The 14,468-nt window shown below is 59.5% G+C and overlaps 1 non-coding gene across 1 annotated transcript; it reads right to left on the bottom strand.

Annotated features, from left to right (window-relative positions):
* Positions 1-2,730: 2,730 nt before the first annotated feature.
* LOC131870863 (5S ribosomal RNA) lies at positions 2,731-2,849 on the bottom strand. The gene has a single exon (XR_009369164.1). It is a non-coding gene; the product is annotated as a 5S ribosomal RNA (ribosomal RNA).
* Between the last annotated feature and the right edge of the window lie 11,619 nt (positions 2,850-14,468).

Here is a 14,468-nt window from a genome sequence, read left to right as displayed (position 1 = left end):
CGCGTGCACCTTCGTCGGGGTGGGCACCTTGGCTGGGTTTGCCCCGGCTGCGCTCCGAAGCGGGGTTATTGGAGCGCCGCCTCTTTTTTTGTCGGAGCGTTTGGTGGGGTTTCTCGCATTGGCTCTTCCGAGGCCCGGTTGCCACCCTGGCGCGCACGAAGTCGGAAGTAGGGTTAATTGCCCGGGTGCGCACCTTTGCCAGGGTGGGCACCTTACCTGGGCTGCGCACCAGGGCGGGCTCAAGATGGCACGCGCGTTCCGTTTTTTTCACTATCTTTCAAAACGGAAATTTTAAAATCTCCTTTTTTTTTTGCCTTTTCTGGAAATTAGTGAAGGCAGCGCATCAAAGGTGCGCACCTCGCTGCCCACCTTGGTGTGCTCTGAGGTGCGCACCCGGGAGCGCTACGAAGTGTGCTCCAAGGTGCGGCGTGCACGTTGTCGGAGCCCGGTTTGCCCCGGGTGCGCACCTCGCCTGCACCTTGGCCGGGGTGGGCACCTTGGCTGGGTTTGCCCAGGGTGCGCTCCGAAGCGGGGTTACTGGAGCGCCCCCTCTTTTTTTGTCAGAGCGTTTGGTGGGGTTTCTCGCATTGGCTCTTCCCAGGCCCGGTTGTTGGGTGCGCTCCCACCCTGGCGCGCGCGAAGTTGGAAGTTGGGTTAATTGCCCGGGCGCGCACCTTCGCCAGGGTGGGCACCTTGGTGCGCACACCTTGGCTGGGCTGCGCACCAGGGCGGGCTCAAGATGGCACCAGCATTCCCTTTTTCTCACTATCTTTCAAAACGGAAATTTTAAAATCTCGTTTTTTTTTTGCCTTTTATGGAAATTAGTGAAGGCATCGCATCAAAGGTGCGCACCTCGCTGCCCACCTTGGTGTGCTCCGAGGTGCCCACCACGGTGCGCAACGCCGGTGCGAACCCGGGAGCGCCCCGATGTGTGCTCCAAGGTGCGGCGTGCACGAAGTCGGACCCCGGTTTGCCCCGGGTGCGCACCTCGCGTGCACCTTGGTGCGCACACCTTGGCTGGGTTGCGCGGCCTGGTGGGCACCATGGTGCGCACCAAGGAGCGCTCCGAAGTGTGCTCCAAGGTGCGGCGTGCACGAAGTCGGAGCCCGGTTTGCCCCGGGTACGCACCTCGCGTGCACCTTCGCCGGGGTGGGCACCTCGGCTGGGTTGCGCGCCCTGGTGCGCACCAAGGAGCGCTCCGAAGTGTGCTCCAAGGTGCGGCGTGCACGAAGTCGGAGCCCGGTTTGCCCCGGGTGCGCACCTCGCGTGCACCTTCGCCGCGGTGGGCACCATGGCGTGCACGAAGTCGGAGCCCGGTTTGCCCCGGGTGCGCACCTCGCGTGCACCTTCGCCGGGGTGGGCACCTCGGCTGGGTTGCGCGCCCTGGTGCGCACCAAGGAGCGCTCCGAAGTGTGCTCCAAGGTGCGGCGTGCACGAAGTCGGAGCCCGGTTTGCCCCGGGTGCGCACCTCGCGTGCACCTTCGCCAGGGTGGGCACCTCGGTGCGCACACCTTCTCAATGTTTTCTTGCCTTTTCTGGAAATTGGTGAAGGCAGCGCATCAAAGGTGCGCACCTCGGTGTGCTCCGAGGTGCGAACCCGAGAGCGCTCCGAGGTGCCCACGAAGTCGAAAGTCGGGTTAATTGCATTGTTTTCCCCGGGTGCGCTCTGAGGTGCGCAACATCGGCGCGCACCAAGGAGGGCTCCGAAGTGTGCTCCAAGGTGCGCACGATGGCGTGCACCTCTGGTGCGCACGATTCGGAGCTCGGTTTGACCGGGGTGCGCACACCTTGGCTGGGTTGCGCACCTTTTGTGCGCTCCAAGGTGCGCACGAAGTCGGAGCTCGGTTTGCCCCGGGTGCGCACCTTCGCCAGGGTGCGCACCTTGATGCGCACGCCTTGGCTGGGCTGCGCACCTTGGTGGGCGCCATGGTGCGCACCTTTCGTGCGCTCCAAGGTGCGCACGAAGTCGGAGCTCGGTTTGCCCCGGGTGCGCACCTTGGTGGGCGCCATGGTGCACTCCGAGGTGCCCAAGATTGGTGCGCACCAAGGAGCGCTTCGAAGTGCGCTCCAAGGTGCGCGCGAAGTCGAAAGTTGGGTTAATTGTCCGGTTTGCCTCGGGTGCGCACCTTGCGTGCACCTTCGCCAGGGTGGGCGCCTTGGTGCGCACACCTTGGCTGGGCTGCGCACACCTTGGCACCCGCGTTTCCTTCATTTTAAATTTTTTTTTTTTACAATCTCTCAAGTGGGAAATTCTATAATCTCAACTTTTTTTGCCTTTTCAGGAAACTTTTGAATGGAGCGCATCATTGGTGCGCTCCGAAGTGTGCTCCAAAGCTCTCTCCAGCTGCGTGCACCTGCCCCGGCCGCGCACCCGGCCCCGCCCAGCTTCGCTCACCTGTCCCGGGCGTCTGGTGCGGAACCTTAGAGTAAGAAACATCACCGTGCACCTTGGCCAACGTGCGCGACTCGACCGAGCGCGCACTGGCCGAGGTGCACACCGATTTCACCTGGGTGCGCGCGCAGCACCTCGGGCGCACCGGGGTGCGCGCACAACGCCCGGGTTGCACCGTGGCCTGTGTGCTCGGGGTGCCTCGGGTGCGCGCTCGGTGTCGCCCCCGCGCGCGCGGTAGTGCGGGCAGCGCACCCCGGCCCGGCCCGGCCCCGACGAGAACGCAAACGGGCAAAAGGTTTATTCAAATAGCATTGCGACGCCCGGCGAAAAACTAAAAAAGGGTGCAACACCGGGACTTCCCGGGAGGTCACCCATCCCAGTACTACTCCGGCCCAAGCGCGCTTAACTGCGGAGTTCTGATGGGATCCGGTGCACTAATGCTGGTATGATCGCACCCGTTATGAGCTTGTCGCAGTGTGTACTTAGCAAACCGCGACCCACGTGCGAATCCACCCCGGCCACCCACCCCCGTCGAGGTGCACACCCTCCCTCGCGAAGTGCGCCCCGTTCGCCAAGTGTGAGCCCTGCCCGGGTGCGCGCACCTTGCTAGGGCGTCGGGTGTGCACCCGGCCCGGCCTACGTGCGTGCACCTGGAGGGGGCGTCGTGTGCGTGCAGTGTCCCGTCTGCAACGCGGTGCCCACACACCACCTCGGGCGCAACGACCTGCGCTCACATGTGGGCCGAGTGCACCTTGGTGCATGTTCGGGGCGCCTCGGGTGCACGCTCGATCTTGCCCCGGTGCACCAAGGCGCTCGGTTTGCCCCGGGTGCGCACTTGGTGCAAGGTGGGCACCCAAAATAGGGATCAAGCACCAAAACACAAGTTTCGGGATGCAAAATGGGACCCAAGGACCACAAATGCGTTCCAAGACCCATGATGGGTCCACGAGAACAAAAATGTGTTCCGAGACTTAATAAACAAATATTGGGTTTTAGGAGAAGAAACATGCTCTGATGCCCAAAACGAGAATCGACCCCGAAAAGGCCACAGGCCAAAAGTGGGATGCGAGACAAAAAAAAATGGGACCCGAGGACCAAAATTGGGTTCCCAGGTCGAAGACAGGGCAACCGGACAAGAAACGACCTCTAAGGCTCGAAATGAGTCCCGACGACTAAAACTTGACAAGAAGCACCCATCAGGCACCCAACTCGACACCCATGGGATGCCGACCCACCCGGGCTTCCACCTAGCACACCTTGGCACCCACCCACCCTCGCACCCAACCTCGCACCCAACTTAGCACCTTTGAACCCACATTGGCACTCACCCTGACCCTGGCACCTTGGAACCCACATTGGCACTCACCTTGACCCTGGCACCCACCTTTGCACTCACCTTGGGACCCACCCTGGCTCCCACCTCGGCACCCACCCAGACACCCACCTTGGTTCCTTGGCACCCACCTTGGATCCTTGGCACCCACCCCGACACCCACCTTGGCACGCAACTTGGCTACTTGCCACCCACCTTGGCTCCTTGACGCCCACCCCGACAACCACCCCGTGACCTACCCTGGCTAGGGTTGGTGCACACCCACCCTGGTGCCCACCTTGGCACCCACCCTATGACCCACCTTGGCACGCACCTTAGTACCCACCCCGTTACCCACCCTAGGACCCACCCCGTGACCCACCTTGGCCAGGGTGGGTGCACCCACCCTGGTGCCCACCTTGGCACCCACCCATCCTAGCACCCAGCCTGTGACCGGGCTTGGAACCCAACCTTGCACCCGCACCCGTCTTGGCCAGTGTGGGTGCGCACCCATCCTGGCACCCACGTTGTGACACACCCTTTAACCCACGCACCCTAGCACCCACGTTGGCACCCACCTTGGAACCCAACCTAGCAACTTGGCACCCACCCCGTGACCCACCTTGGCATCCACCATAGCAGTCGCCGACTTGGCACCCACCTCGGCACCCACCTTGACACTTGTGGACCCACCTTGCCACTCACCCTAGCATCGACCCATCCTAGCACCCACCCTGGCACCTTTGCACCCTAGCACTCACCCATCCTAGCACCTAACCTGTGACCCACCTTGACACTCACCCTCGCACCCACCTTGGAACCCAACCTAGCACCCACCCACCCTGACACCAACCCTAGCACCTACCCACCCTTGCACCCACCCTGTGACCCATCTTGGCACCCACCCATCCTACCACTCAACCTATCACCCACCTTCTCACCCACCTTGGCATCCACCTTAGCACCCACCCACACTGGCACCTTGGCACCCACCTCGGGCAAGGTGGGTGCACACCCACCCTGGCACCCAATTTAGAACCCACCGAGCATGTTACCCACCTTGGCACCCACATTGCAGCCCACCCTAGTACCCACCCTATGACCCACATTGGCATCCACACCCTAGCACCCAGGCACCTCGACACCCGCCTTGACACCCACCCTAGCACTGAACCTGTGACCCACCTTGGAACTCACCCTAGAACCCACCCACCCTGTGAACCACCTTGGCATCCACCTTAGCACCCACCCACCTTGGCACCCACTCTAGCACTCACCCATCCTAACACCCAACTTGTTACCCACCTTGGCACCCGCCCTCGCGTCCACCTTGAAACCCACCCTAGCACCCACCCACGCAGGAGCCCACCTTGGCACCCAACCTAACACCCACGCATCCTGGCACCCAACTTGTGACCCACCTTGGAACCCACCCTAGTACCCACCTTTGAACCCACTATATCACCAACCCACCTTGGCACCCACCCTATGACCCTCTTTGGAATCCACCCTAGCACGCACCCACCCTGGCACCCACCATGGAGCGCACCCTAGCACCCACCCACCTCGGCACGCACCTCAACACCCACCTTGGTGTGCGCACTGCGCCAACCTCTCAAAGACCCTATGTGGTGCGCTCCAAAGTGTACACCTTTGGTGCGCTCCAAGGTGCGCACCTTTGGTGCACACCGAGGTGCACACCAAAGTGTGCACCGAGGTGAGCACCAAAGTGCACTCCAGGGTGCACACCAAGGCGTGCACCTTTGGTGCGGTCAATGCAAACGAATTCGGAAGTTGGGGTCGATGTCCTAATCGCTGCTGCAGACTACACGTATGAGAATCGGACAAATAGCTTTATATAGGGGAGGTGTTGCGTTTGATGGGTCGACTCCCCTGGTTGTGTGCACTGCACCAACTTCAAAGACCCTGTCTTGTTTAAGAAGTCAAAAGTTGGGGTGGATGTCCTAATCATTGCTGCAGTCTACGCATGTATGAGAATCAGACAAATAGCTTATATAGGGGAGGTGTTGCATTCGGTGGGTTGACTCCCCTGGTTGTGCGCACTGCGCCAACCTCAAAGACCCCGCATAGCAGAAGAAGTCGGAAGTCGGATTTTGGTGAGCACCAAGGCGTGCACCTTTGGTGCGGTCAACGCAGATGAATTCAGAAGTTGGGGTGGATGTCCTAATCGTTGTTGCAGGCTACACATGTATGAGAATCAGACAAATAGCTTATATAGGGGAGGTGTTGGGTTTGATGGGTCAACTCCCTTGGTTGTGCGCATTACGCCAACCTCAAAGACCTTGTTTTCGTTAAGAAGTCAAAAGTTGGGGTCAATGTCCTAATGGCTCCTGCAGGCTACACATGTATGAGAATCGGACAAATAGCTTATATAGGGGAGGTGTTGGGTTTGATGGGTCGACTCCCCTGGTTGTGCGCATTACGTCAACCTCAAAGACCTTGTTTTCGTTAAGAAGTCAAAAGTTGGGGTCGATGTCCTAATTGCTCCTGTAGACTACACATGTATGAGAATCAGACAAATAGCTTATATAGGGGAGGTGTTGGGTTTGATGGGTTGACTCCCCTAGTTGTTCGCATTACACCAACCTCAAAGACCTTGTTTTCGTTTAGAAGCCGAAAGTTGGGGTCGATGTCCTAATTGCTCCTGCAGGCTACGCATGTATGAGAATCAGACAAATAGCTTATATAGGGGAGGTGTTGGGTTTGATGGGTCGACTCCCCTGGTTGTGCGCATTGCGCCAACCTCAAAGACCCTGCATTGCGGATGAAGTCGAAAGTCAGAGTTTGGTGTGCTACAAGGTGTGGTCGAAGGTGCTCACCTAGGTGTGCACCTTTGGAGCACAGGAAAAGTGCCCTCCAAAAGTGCGCACCTTTGGAGTGCACAAAAGTGCCCTCCAAAAGTGCGCACCTTTGGAGCGCAGAAAAGTGCCCTCCAAAAAGTGCCCTCCAAAAGTGCGCACCTTTGGAGCGCAGAAAAGTGCCCTCCAAAAAGTGCCCTCCAAAAGTGCGCACCTTTGGAGCGCAGAAAAGTGCCCTCCAAAAAGTGCCCTCCAAAAGTGCGCACCTTTGGAGCGCAGAAAAGTGCCCTCCAAAAAGTGCCCTCCAAAAGTGCGCACCTTTGGAGCGCAGAAAAGTGCCCTCCAAAAAGTGCCCTCCAAAAGTGCGCACCTTTGGAGCGCAGAAAAGTGCCCTCCAAAAAGTGCCCTCCAAAAGTGCGCACCTTTGGAGCGCAGAAAAGTGCCCTCCAAAAAGTGCCCTCCAAAAGTGCGCACCTTTGGAGCGCAGAAAAGTGCCCTCCAAAAAGTGCCCTCCAAAAGTGCGCACCTTTGGAGCGCAGAAAAGTGCCCTCCAAAAAGTGCCCTCCAAAAGTGCGCACCTTTGGAGCGCAGAAAAGTGCCCTCCAAAAGTGCGCACCTTTGGAGCGCACAAAAGTGCCCTCCAAAAGTGCGCACTTTTGGTGCGCACCAAGGCGCTGGTTCGGTCGTTGCAGGCGAGTTCGGAAGTTGGGGTCGATGTCCTGAGCGGAGGTGCAAACTACACAGGTGTCGGAATCGGACAAATAGCTTATATAGGGGAGGTGTATGCTTCGATGGGTCGACTCCCCAGGTTGAGCGCACCGCGCCAACCTCAAAGACCCTACGGTATGGATGAAGTCGGAAGTTGGGTCCGATGACCGATTCGATTAGTAGGTATGCTCATGAGGTCGGAATTTGGGTCCGATGACCTGCCATGTGCAGGAAGGCGAATGTTGACACTGTGCGTTGCAAGGTGCACACCAAGGCGCTGGTGCGGTCTTTTTAGTCGAGTTCGGAAGTTGGGGTCGATGTCCTGATCGGAGGTGCAAGCTACACAGGTGTGGGAATCGGACAAATAGCTTATATAGGGGAGGTGTATGCTTCGTTGGGTCGACTCCCCGGGTTGAGCGCACCGCGCCAACCTCAAAGACCCTACGGTATGGATGAAGTCGGAAGTTGGGTCCGATGACCGATTCGATATGTAGGCATACTCGCGAGGTCGGAATTTGGGTCCGATGACCTGCCACGTGCAGGAAGGCGAATGTTGGCACTGTGCGTTGCAAGGTGCGCACCAAGGCGCTGGTTCGGTCGTTGGAGGCGAGTTCGGAAGTTGGGGTCGATGTCTTGATCGGAGGTGCAAACTACACAGGTGTGGGAATCGGACAAATAGCTTATATAGGGGAGGTGTATGCTTCGTTGGGTCGACTCCCCGGGTTGAGCGCACCGCGCCAACCTCAAAGACCCTACGGTATGGATGAAGTCGGAAGTTGGGTCCGATGACCGATTCGATATGTAGGCATACTCGCGAGGTCGGAATTTGGGTCCGATGACCTGCCATGTGCAGGAAGGCGAATGTTGGGACTGTGCGTCGCAAGGTGCGCACCAAGGCGCTGGTGCCGTCGTTGCAGTCGAGTTCGGAAGTTGGGGTCGATGTCCTGGTCAGAGGTGCAAACTACACAGGTGTGGGAATCGGACAAATAGCTTATATAGGGGAGGTGTATGCTTCGATGGGTCGACTCCCTGGGTTGAGCGCACCGCGCCAACCTCAAAGACCCTACAGTATGGATGAAGTCGGAAGTTGGGTCCGATGACCGATTCGATACGTAGGCATATTGGCGAGGTCTGAATTTGTGTCCGATGACCTGCCATGCGCAGGAAGGCGGAATTTGGGTCCGATGACCGAGTTGATGGCGTGCCATGCGCAGAAAGGCGGAATTTGGGTCCGATGACCGAGTTGATGTTGATGGCCCGCCATGCACAGGAAGGCGGAATTTGGGTCCGATGACCGATTTGAAGGCGTGCCATACGCAAAAAGGCGGAGTTTGGGTCCGATGACCGAGTTGATATTGATGGCCCGCCATGCGCAGGAAGGCGGAATTTGGGTCCGATGACCTGACATACGCATGGAGTCCGACTCGGGGGCCGATGTTCGATTCGATGACTTGCATTGTGGGTAAAGTCGGAAGTTGTGGTCTTTGACCCGATTCGATGACCAGACTTCGGCTGCTTGAGAATCGGACAAATAACTTATATAGGGGAGGTAGTGTTCTCGAGCATCCTCCCCCCGTGCCCGTTTATGTCGATTGATGCTGGTGCTCGACTGGTTGGAGCGCTCGGATGCAAAAATCTTGCACCAGGATTTATCGATTGTGATGGACACGGCAAGTCTCCTGATTGCTATGCAGGAGCTCATCGTGAATCTCTATGCGGCCTTGGTATGGACTCGACCTGCGGAATGGTTCGGCAATGGTAGTCGCTCCAACACGTCCTTGCAATGGCCACAGAGGTGATTCGACTAGAGCTCCAGTCTAGCTTTTGGGTTGCTTGGCGGACTGGTATAGCCGCGATCGAGTTCCGGCCATGAACGTTTTAGATAGCTCTTGGGCTTTCTGGGACGGAAGTCGGAAGTTTGGGCTGTTGTCCGATTTGATGACCATTCTTCGGATGTGTGAGAATCGGACAAATAACTTATATAGGGGACTGTGTTGTCTCACGCAGCCCCCTCCGTGCCCCTCTATCTCGACCGATGTTGGTGCTTGAAAGGGTTGGGATCGCTCGGATTTATAAACGTGCACCACCATTTGTCGAGTGTGAGGGACGCGGCAGGTCTCCTAAATGCTATGCGGGCGCTCTCTGAGAATCTCTATCCGGCCTCGACACAGACTAGTCTTGCTGAATGGTTTGGCACTGGTAGTCGATCCAACACGTCGTTGTTGTGGCCGCCTAGGCGATTCGATTCGAGCCCCCGTCTAGCTTTTGGGTTGCTTGGCGGATTTTGCCCTATCCGCAAGTGAGCTCGGTCCCTAAACGTTCGAGAAACCCGATTGCTATGCGCCGACTCTCTTTCTTGCGAGCCTCCATCTAGCTTTTGGGTCTCTACGGAACGGAAGTCGGAATCTGGGACCGTTGTTTGATTCGACGAGGCAGACTACGGTTGTGCGAGAATCGGACAAATAACTTATATAGGGGAGGTGTTGACTGGAGCATTCTCCCCCGTGCCCCTCTAACTCGACCAATGCTGGCGCTCGAACGGTGGTAGCGCTCGGATTTTCATTGAGCGCCAGCATTGGTCGATTTAGAGGGGCATGCGAGATTCCCGAATGCTATGCGAGGGCTCTAACGGAAATGTCTATTGGTTTCGGTATGGATGCAATTGCGAGTGGTTCGGCAAAGGTAGTCGTTCCGATGCGTCCATGTCGTGGCCAAATCGATAATTCGATTTGAGCCCTCGTATAGCATTTGGGTCTCTCGATGTGATTCCGCATTCCAGTCCCTTTGGGCACTGCTTGAGCCGCATCCCAGGGGGTTCCCTTCCCAATAATCTGCCTCGCAACCCGATTGCTATGCGGTGAGGCTCCTCGGCCGCCTCGGAACTATCTGTGTATCAGACGCATCGCGGGATAAGGGGTTGGCAACGGTAGTCGCCCCAAGCGCGTCCGATGCTTGGACCATTCCGAGGCGGCCCTGAAGCCTCTTCCGTCTAGCCGTTGGGTCCTTCTCGCCGCATCCCTCGCCTCGCACCCCGATTGCTATGCGGTGAGGCTCCTCGGCCGCCTCGGAACTATCTGTGTATCGGACGCGTCGCGGGATAAGGGGTTGTCACTGGTAGTCGCCCCAAGCGCGTCCGATGCTTGGACCATTCCGAGGCGGCCCTGAAGCCTCTTCCGTCTAGCCGTTGGGTCCTTCTCGCCGCATCCCTCGCCTCGCACCCCGATTGCTATGCGGTGAGGCTCCTCGGCCGCCTCGGAACTATCTGTGTATCGGACGCGTCGCGGGATAAGGGGTTGTCATTGGTAGTCGCCCCAAGCGCGTCCGATGCTTGGACCATTCCGAGGCGGCCCTGAAGCCTCTTCCGTCTAGCCGTTGGGTCCTTCTCGCCGCATCCCTCGCCTCGCACCCCGATTGCTATGCGGTGAGGCTCCTCGGCCGCCTCGGAACTATCTGTGTATCGGACGCGTCGCGGGATAAGGGGTTGTCACTGGTAGTCGCCCCAAGCGCGTCCGATGCTTGGACCATTCCGAGGCGGCCCTGAAGCCTCTTCCGTCTAGCCGTTGGGTCCTTCTCGCCGCATCCCTCGCCTCGCACCCCGATTGCTATGCGGTGAGGCTCCTCGGCCGCCTCGGAACTATCTGTGTATCGGACGCGTCGCGGGATAAGGGGTTGTCACTGGTAGTCGCCCCAAGCGCGTCCGATGCTTAGACCATTCCGAGGCGGACCCGAAGCCTCTTCCGTCTAGCCGTTGGGTCCTTCTCGCCGCATCCTTCGCCTCGCACCCCGATTGCTATGCGGTGAGGCTCCTCGGCCGCCTCGGAACTATCTGTGTATCGGACGCGTCGCGGGATAAGGGGTTGTCACTGGTAGTCGCCCCAAGCGCGTCCGATGCTTGGACCATTCCGAGGCGGACCCGAAGCCTCTTCCGTCTAGCCGTTGGGTCCTTCTCGCCGCATCCCTCGCCTCGCACCCCGATTGCTATGCGGTGAGGCTCCTCGGCCGCCTCGGAACTATCTGTGTATCGGACGCGTCGCGGGATAAGGGGTTGTCACTGGTAGTCGCCCCAAGCGCGTCCGATGCTTGGACCATTCCGAGGCGGACCCGAAGCCTCTTCCGTCTAGCCGTTGGGTCCTTCTCGCCGCATCCCTCGCCTCGCACCCCGATTGCTATGCGGTGAGGCTCCTCGGCCGCCTTGGAACTATCTGTGTATCGGACGCGTCGCGGGATAAGGGGTTGTCACTGGTAGTCGCCCCAAGCGCGTCCGATGCTTGGACCATTCCGAGGCGGACCCGAAGCCTCTTCCGTCTAGCCGTTGGGTCCTTCTCGCCGCATCCCTCGCCTCGCACCCCGATTGCTATGCGGTGAGGCTCCTCGGCCGCCTTGGAACTATCTGTGTATCGGACGCGTCGCGGGATAAGGGGTTGTCACTGGTAGTCGCCCCAAGCGCGTCCGATGCTTGGACCATTCCGAGGCGGACCCGAAGCCTCTTCCGTCTAGCCGTTGGGTCCTTCTCGCCGCATCCCTCGCCTCGCACCCCGATTGCTATGCGGTGAGGCTCCTCGGCCGCCTTGGAACTATCTGTGTATCGGACGCGTCGCGGGATAAGGGGTTGTCACTGGTAGTCGCCCCAAGCGCGTCCGATGCTTGGACCATTCCGAGGCGGCCCCGAAGCCTCTTCCGTGTAGCCGTTGGGTCCTTCTCGCCGCATCCCTCGCCTCGCACCCCGATTGCTATGCGGTGAGGCTCCTCGGCCGCCTTGGAACTATCTGTGTATCGGACGCGTCGCGGGATAAGGGGTTGTCACTGGTAGTCGCCCCAAGCGCGTCCGATGCTTGGACCATTCCGAGGCGGCCCCGAAGCCTCTTCCGTGTAGCCGTTGGGTCCTTCTCGCCGCATCCCTCGCCTCGCACCCCGATTGCTATGCGGTGAGGCTCCTCGGCCGCCTTGGAACTATCTGTGTATCGGACGCGTCGCGGGATAAGGGGTTGTCACTGGTAGTCGCCCCAAGCGCGTCCGATGCTTGGACCATTCCGAGGCGGACCTGAAGCCTCTTCCCTCTAGCCGTTGGGGCTTTCTCGCCGCATCCCTCGCCTCGCACCCTGATTGCTATGCTGTGAGGCTCCTCGGCCGCCTTGGAACTATCTGTGTATCGGACGCATCGCGGGATAAGGGGTTGGCAGTGGTAGTCGCCCCAAGCGCATCCGATGCTTGGACCATTCCGAGGCGGCCCTGCAGCCTCTTCCGTCTAGCCGTTGGGGCCATCTCGCCGCATCCCCCACCTCGCACCACGATTGCTATGCGGTGAGGCTCCTTGGCCGCCTCGGAACTATCTGTGTATCGGACGCATCGCGGGATAAGGGGTTGTCACTGGTAGTCGCCCCAAGCGCGTCCGATGCTTGGACTATTCCGAGGCGGCCCTGCAGCCTCTTCCGTCTAGCCGTTGGGGCCATCTCGCTGCATCCCCCACCTCCTCGGCCGCCTCGGAACTATCTGTGTATCGGACGCATCGCGGGATAAGGGGTTGGCAGTGGTAGTCGCCCCAAGCGCGTCCGATGCTTGGACTATTCCGAGGCAGCCCTGCAGCCTCTTCCGTCTAGCCTTTGGGGCCATCTCGCCGCATCCCTCGCCTCGCACCCCGATTGCTATGCGGTGAGGCTCCTCGGCCGCCTGGGAACTATCTTCGTATCGGACGCATCGCGGGATAAGGGGTTGTCACTGGTAGTCGCCCCAAGCGCGTCCGATGCTTGGACTATTCCGAGGCGGCCCTGTGGCCTCTTCCGTCTAGCCGTTGGGGCCATCTCGCCGCATCCCCCACCTCGCACCCCGATTGCTATGCGGTGAGGCTCTTCGGCCGCCTTGGAACTATCTTCGTATCGGACGCATTGCGGGATAAGGGGTTGTCACTGGTAGTGGCCCCAAGCGCGTCCGATGCTTGGACTATTCCGAGGCGGCCCTGCAGCCTCTTCCGTCTAGCCGTTGGGGCCATCTCGCCGCATCCCCCACCTCGCACCCCGATTGCTATGCGGTGAGGCTCCTCGGCCGCCTTGGAACTATCTTCGTATCGGACGCATCGCGGGATAAGGGGTTGTCACTGGTAGTCGCCCCAAGCGCGTCCGATGCTTGGACTATTCCGACGCGGCCCTGTGGCCTCTTCCGTCTAGCCGTTGGGGCCATCTCGCCGCATCCCCCACCTCGCACCCCGATTGCTATGCGGTGAGGCTCCTCGGCCGCCTTGGAACCATCTTCGTATCGGACGCATCGCGGGATAGGGGGCTGTCACTGGTAGTCGCCCCAAGCGTGTCCGATGCTTGGACCATTCCTAGGCGGCCCTGAAGCCTCTTCCGTCTAGCCGTTGGGGCCTTCCCGCCCCATCCCTCGCCTCGCACCCCCGATTGCTATGCGGTGAGGCTCCTCGGCCGCCTTGGAACCATCTGTGTATCGGACGCATCGCGGGATAAGGGGTTGGCATTGGCAGTCGCCCCAAGCGCGTCCGATGCTTGGACCATTCCGAGGTGGCCCTGAAGCCTCTTCCGTCTAGCCGTTGGGGCCTTCCCGCCCCATCCCTCGCCTCGCACCCCGATTGATATGCGGTGAGGCTCCTCGGCCGCCTTGGAACTATCTGTGTATCGGACGCATCGCGGGATAAGGGGTTGGCACTGGTAGTCGTCCCAATCGCATCCGATGCTTGGACCATTCCGAGGCGGCCCTGCAGCCTCTTCCGTTTAGCCGTCGGGGCCTTCCCGCCGCATCCCTCGCCTCGCATCCCGATTCCTATGCGGTGAGTCTTCTCGGCCGCCGCGGAACTATACCTGTTATTGCTACTGCATCCTTCGGCTGGTAACCTCCTCTGCCGCCTTGGAACGTTCTCTTTGTCGGACGCGTCGCGGGATAAGGGGTTGGCACTGGTAGTCGCCCCAAGCGCGCCCGATGCATAGACCGCTCCGAGTCGACCTTGCTTTCAGCCTCTCACATGCATAGACCTCTCTGAGTCGACCCTGCAGCCTCTCACGTTTAGCCTTTGGAATCTCGCCTCACAACATGATTGCTATCCTTGATGCATCCCTTGCCTCGAGCCCTGATTGCTTTCTTGGCTGCATCCCTCCTCTCCTCACAGCCCGGTTGTCATCACTGCTTCATCCGTCGCTTCATGCATTCTGGCTGCTGGGCCCTTCCCACCGCACACCTCGATTGCTATCTCTTCTGCATCACACACCCCGATTGCTATCTCTGCTACATC

The sequence above is a fragment of the Cryptomeria japonica genome, unplaced genomic scaffold (genome assembly GCF_030272615.1).
Source record: "Cryptomeria japonica unplaced genomic scaffold, Sugi_1.0 HiC_scaffold_354, whole genome shotgun sequence".
NCBI classification, from domain to species: domain Eukaryota; kingdom Viridiplantae; phylum Streptophyta; class Pinopsida; order Cupressales; family Cupressaceae; genus Cryptomeria; species Cryptomeria japonica.
Note: the sequence above shows the minus strand (reverse complement) of the source record. Positions and strands in the feature narration are given on the sequence as shown.